The 6,653-nt window shown below is 37.3% G+C and overlaps 1 pseudogene; it reads left to right on the forward strand.

The window, feature by feature from the left end:
- The first annotated feature begins 3,248 nt into the window (after nucleotides 1–3,248).
- On the forward strand, nucleotides 3,249–6,109 carry LOC130933776 (pentatricopeptide repeat-containing protein At2g26790, mitochondrial-like; annotated as a pseudogene).
- The last annotated feature ends 544 nt before the right edge of the window (nucleotides 6,110–6,653 follow it).

The raw sequence follows: 6,653 nt of genomic DNA on the forward strand, positions 1-6,653 counted from the left end.
AACATTTCATACTCCCTGTTTAACATGTCTATTTGAGTCTTCTTTACAATGGTGGTTCCTTCATGAGTGATTTGTAATTTATCCCAGATTTTCTTTACCGTTGTGCATCGTGATACCCGTCGGTACTCCTCGAAGCTGATAGCACAGTTGAGTAGATTTATGGCCTTGGCATTTAGCTCCACTTTCTTCCTATCTTCCTCTGTCCAGCTTGCTTCTGGTTTAAGAGTGACTACTCCTTCAGCACTAGTGTTAGTAGGAAACTGTGGTCCTTCTAGGATGATCTTCCAAAGCCTGTAGTCTACTGCTTGCACAAAGATCTTCATTCTCTCCTTCTAATAGGTATAGTTTTTCCCATTGAAAAGAGGCGGTCTGTTGCTTGACTGCCCTTCTGTGAGATTGTACGATACCAGATTTGAGCCACTACTTTCTGCCATGAGGATCTTTTCTCCAAGCTGCAAAGCTTGATCTCTTTGAGACCAGGCTCTGATACCAATTGATGGTTTCAGTGGCTAAGAGAAGGGGGGTTGAATCTTAGCCCCCTTTTTCTTGATTATACTTTCTGGTCTTTGAGGAGACTTTTCTATTTTTGTCTCGTCCCTAGCCACGAGACTTTTTACTTTTGTCTCGTCACTTGGCACGAGATATTTTTGATTTTAGCTCTTGTGCAGCAGAAACAGAAATGAAGAAGTAGAGAGAATATTACACCCAGATATATCCTGGTTCAGCTGCTAAGTGCAATGCAGCCTACATCCAGTCTCCATCACAATAATGATGGAATTTCACTATAATCAACCAGATTACAAATTGTAAAGTGCTAACCCAACTTACAAGGAGATTCCCACAGAATCATGAAATACAACCTAGATGAACAAAGGAACTCTAAGACATCTATGGCTTTTTCTTTTAATTTTGTACTCTCTACCTTTTTCCGCTCTATGGCTTTTTCATACAAACCTCACTTGTTTGCCTTTTTCCACGAGACTCAAGACATGACAAAATTAAACAGAAAATACAAAACAGAATACATTGAAAGAGAAGAAAATCTGTAAGCTTAGGTAACTCTGAGACTTCTGTGCCCTGCACTCTCAATGCTTACTTCTAACTCCTTGCTTCAAACCATGGCTGTTCACCCTTTTTATAGAAGAGTGAAGCCTCCACAGTTGAAACAAAACAAACCAAGCTTAACTTCTTCTCCATGCAGAACAAACCGGTTCGGCCAGAAAGAGAGAGGAGGTTATCCATGCAAAAACCAACATGCAAGTACCTCTAGTCCTTCCTTGGTCATCACCCTTCATCAATCCGAGCGCTCCATCCTTGGCTTGCTCTCCAATATGAATTTCTGGCCCTTGATGCTTCATGATGATGATGGCTTCATCTGCTCCAATCTCTGCCTCCTCCATCACTTCGCCACTCTAGCTACTTCCTGTGGTGGTTGAGCAAAATCAGAGACAAGCCATCCTCCAAAGATCTTCCTTGCTGGCCGAATCTTCATCAACCATTTTTGGTATGAAGAAGCCAAGATCTCATCACAGAATCTTACCATAAGTGATGCAGATCTTAGCCACATCATACTTTTCTTTTGTTATGTTTTCTTGCCATCATTAGTTCGATGGTCTTGAAGCATGCATCTTCTTCATTCATTTGGTCTTCCTTTGTTTCCTAGACAATAACCGAAGCAAAGAAAGAAAGAGATGAGAGAGAGAATAAGCAATCTTGGAAGAAAAGCAATTAAGTGAGTTAAACCAATTAATTGGTAAAAGTTGCTTTTACTTCCCTTAGAGTGGCGTGTAGCAAGGATCATAATGATTCCCATCAAATCAAAGTCAAATTCTCTCTCATAGTTCCCATGCAATAAATGGTAATGTAATGAATTTGAAATCCATCACATGGTTGGAATTGAGATCCGTTGGAAGGCATAGGCAAATATCAACATTTGCTTTCCTGATGAAGTATATTTCGGATCATGCATGAGGAACACTTTTTGGGCTCGGAGCATTTAAACTCATTCTGGCCCAAGTTATTTATTTTCTATTCAGCCACAAGAAGCTAACTTCATATTAATGCTGAATATTTTAATCATTGGGCTAGCAACATTTTTATTTCGGCCCAATGGTTTTAGCCATATATGATCATAATATACTAATACCAAGGCTGAATTGGGCTTGCACCAGAATTTTATTTTCGGCCCAAATAAAATCTGCATAGCAAAATTAATTTAATTAACATATATAGATCAAAATTAGATTAATTATTTTGCTGTTAATAATGTTTGATCATCATCAATTTAAATTAGAGTTTTCCAAACTCATCAATTATAAATTGTTGATTTTTGGCAGTGTAATATATATCGGTTTAATGGTGGATTGATGTTTTTTCTTTTTCTGATTTGGTGTTAATGATTGTTTTTGTTGCTGAGCTATGTTGTTGGGTTGCTGTGAATTTATAATTTATATTGTTGGATAGGGATAGGTTGATTAGGTTATGTGAATTTAGGATAACTGCTGTTTTATATTGTTGCTTTTTCATATTGTTTTAGGATAGCTTCGTCAAATACCCCATCAGAAACACTATTGGATATAGTTCATGGGTTGTTATTCTTATTGTGTCAAATTAAGATATTATTGTATTAGTACTGATTAATTTTGTCTTTTTATTAGTTATTTTTAGAATTCGAGACTTGATTTCTTAAAATATTAGTGAAGTTATGTATTTTAAATTTTGATTCTATGTTTTTGATTATTTTATATTGTTTATTTACATAGGACTGGCTCTACCGGTTCAACCAATGATTCATTAGTTGAACCAATATGCTGCTCTACTTCCTCTTTTTTGCTACTCTTTTAGTTGATAATGATGTGTTGTTGCTTCTGCTATAAGTGAATCTTTGCAGTGCATTATTGAATTGTAGCTGCTATAAGTGTTGTTGTTGCTTCTAATTTAGTTATTTATTGTTGCTGCTGCTGCTGATAATTTTTATTTATACCAATTCCTATGAATCTGAATTTGTTCTAAAGGTTAAACTATGTATGCTTGTTAAAGAAAATTGGATTAGGCATTGATAATAGAGCCAAGAAGTAGTATATTTGGAACATTAGGCAAGAAAAGAAACAAAATTATTGGATTATTTTGCACTAGCTTATTTTCAGCACAAGATTTTGTATTGTACGATTATCATTGAAGCATGTTTTCTGTTGTAAAGCCAAAAATTGAGGTTGTACAAAATTTTGATTCATTCTATAGATGGTGTTATGGCAATTGAGTATGATCAAGTTTTGCTGTTAGATTGCTGTATTAGAACTAATACTACATACCAGAATATCTTTAACTTGTAGTGTGCAATTTGATATTTATTTCTTCTTGCTAGGTTTGATGTCTAGTGTCTACTCCAGTTTTCGGAAGCTTGGTTTCCCTAACCAGTTACTCATAATACTTGGTGCTTTGTCTCTCTCTCTCTCTCTGCCACAGTTTTTGTTGTCAGAACAAAACCGAGTTTTGCTGTTGGTGTTGCTCAATATTAATCTTCCAAGTGGCTTCGCTTCAAGTTCCCCATCACCAAGTTCACTCACAGCTCCAAGTTTAAATTCAAGTTTGCTTCAACTGCTGCACTTGCACACTTCAACGATTCACACAACGATTTTAGTGAAAGTGAGCATTCTTCTTCGTCATCATCTTCTTCTTACTGTAGCAGCAATAACATCACCAACGACAACATAAAAGAAGAAAGTTTTCACATTGTGAAAAGTTTGCAGAACAATCCTTCTCTTGCTTTTTCATTCTTCACTCAACTGAAGCAACAACAATTTGTGGGGTTCCCTGAGAACATTTCAACCTATACAGCAATCATCAGGATTTTTTGCTACTGGGGCTTGAATAGAAGGTTGACTTTTGTGTTCCTTGATCTTATTGCACTGTCTAAACAGCACCCTTCATTTGAAATCCATGACTTGTTTGAGTTACTATTGGATGATGGTGGTGTTAATGGTGGGAATCACAATTACATGCTTAGAGCAATTGATGCGTATGTTAAAGATTGTATTGTTCTTAAAATGTTTGACGAGGCCATTGATTTCTTGTCCCCAACTAGGCACAGTGTTGTGCCGAATATCCTTACTTGTAACTTTCTTATAAATAGGTTGGTTGAGAATGGTAAGGTTGATATGGCGTTGGCAATTTATAGTCAACTCAAGAGACTTGGTTTGTGTCCTAACCATTACACTTATGCTATTGTGATAAAGGCATTCTGTAAGAAGTGTGAACTGGAAAAGGCAGTTTATGTGTTCAAGGAGATGGAAGAAGCCGGGGTAAGGCCTGATTCGTATTGTTACACGGCTTATATTGAGGGGCTTTGCAACAATATGAGGTCTAATTCGGGATATGAAGTCCTCCAAGCATGTAGAAGGGTGAATGTCCCTGTAGACCCTTATGCTTACATAGTCATTGTCCGGGGGTTTTGTAGTGAGATGAAGTTGGTTGGAGCTGAGATTATGTTTTCAAATATGATAAAGAAGTGGATGGTTTGTCAGCATGTTTATTCAGCATTGACCTATGGGTACTGTAAAAGTCATAAACTGTCAAAAGCTTTAGACCTATATGAAGACATGCGTTCAAGAGGTATAAAAAGGAATTGCGTGATTGTTAGCTACATCCTCCAGTGCTTGGTTGAGATGGGCCTTACTATGGATGCGGTTCAACTGTTCAAAGAATTTAAGAAATCAGGCATGTTTCTTGATGAGGTGGCCTACAACATTGTATTCAGCGCTTTGTGTAAGTTGGGGGAAGTGGACGATGCATTGGACATGGTGGAAGACATGAAAGCTAAGCGTATGGTTTTAGATATTAAGCACTATACAACCCTTATAAATGGATGCTTCCTTCGACGTCAACTTGTTGATGCCTTTGCTATGATCAGAGAAATGAAAGAGAAAGGTTTGAAGCCTGATATTGTCACATATAATGTTATTGCCGCTGGTTTGTCTAGAATTGGCTGGGCTCAGGATGCAGTTGACCTTTTGGACGAAATGGAGACTCAAGGTGTGAAGCCAAACTCCATTACACACAAGAGGATCATCGAAGGTTTATGTTCAGCGGGGAAGGTAGTGGAAGCCGAGACATTTTATCAGGTTGGAAGATAAGAGCATTGAAGTCGATTTCACTATGGTGAATGGCTACTGTGAAGCAAACCTTATCAAAAAATCCTATGAACTATTCCTTATTCTGTCAAACCAAGAAAATATTTCTAAAGGTTCTTGTTTTAAGCTACTTGATAAACTCTGCAAGGCAGATGGCATCCAAGAAGCTATTATGCTGCTAGACACAGTGATGGCTCTTAACGTGGGACTTGGCAAAATAATGTATTCTAAAGCAATAGCTGCTATGTGCCAAGATGGGAAATTGGAATATGCTCGTTCTTTGTTTCATTTATTCATCAAGAAAGGATTTACACCTGATTTAATAACTTACACAATTATGATAAATACATATTGTAGGATTAATTACTTGCAAAAGGCCCATGAACTCTTTGAGGATATGAAGAGAAAAGGGATAAAACCTGATGTCGTTACGTATATAGTTATACTTGATGGGAACTTGAAAGCAAATTTAAGAAGGCATTTCTTGTCTCCAAGTGGAAAAAGAACATGGGACGTTACTTCCCTCTGGAGAGAGATGCAGCAAATGGAAATAACTCAAGATGTTGTTAGTTACACTGTTTTGATTGATGGTCAAATAAGGGCGGCTAACTTTCAAGATGCTATTAGCCTCTTCGATGAAATGGTTGACAGAGGAATACAACCAGATACTGTAACATATAGTGCTATGATTTCTGGGTTTTGTATCCGAGGGAACATGGAGAAAGCTGATACACTGCTTAAGGAAATGTCTTCCAAAGGAATGACACCAGACTCTGATCTCATCTCGGCTTTTAAACGTGGTATTATGAAAGCTAGAAAGGTTCAATTTCAAAAGTAATCAATCAGTATAGACGGTTTGAGCTTGGGTTTGTCTGAAGTCTTAAAGTGTAACATCCTAAGTTAAAACCTATCCTTGATTTGGCCTATTCATGTATTCAGGATAAATGGAAAACATTAGTGCACACTGCGAAAATTTTGCCTCAACAAAGGAGAGGAGAGCCAGTTCCCCAGGATCTGTTGAATAGGGTTTTGACTGCACATGCTTACTGGTGTCACCACCAAGCCAAGCAGCATGGGCATGGCAAGAACCAGGCTCTTACCATGAAGACTCCAGAAGCTTCTGCTGGAGAACTCAGTGTTGGTGCCGTCCTTGTGATTATGTAGAAAGAAATGGTTGATGTTGTTGACTTATGCAACGAACTTGTACATTTTGATTCAATTCCCTTGTAATATTCTCTCACCAAATTCATTGCCAGCCTTTTAGTTGCATTGAGGTGTTGGCATTTGTAAATGATTTGAAAGAATAAGATTATTATGGTAGGAACTTAACTATGTTCTTTCAATTTCTTGAATGTAAGTAGAACTCTCCAATGAACATGACAGCATAGCAAAGAAATAGGAAAGTGTTGTTGATTCCTTTTATTGTTGATCTTTTTCTATATCTTTGTCACATTCTACCAGTTGTTCTGTTTGGTTTATTTTCTTAAGAAGAGTAAAAACTAAAGAGGTTCAGGGCCACCTAAT

This window comes from Arachis stenosperma, chromosome 6 (genome assembly GCF_014773155.1).
Source record: "Arachis stenosperma cultivar V10309 chromosome 6, arast.V10309.gnm1.PFL2, whole genome shotgun sequence".
Taxonomy (NCBI): Eukaryota; Viridiplantae; Streptophyta; class Magnoliopsida; order Fabales; family Fabaceae; genus Arachis; species Arachis stenosperma.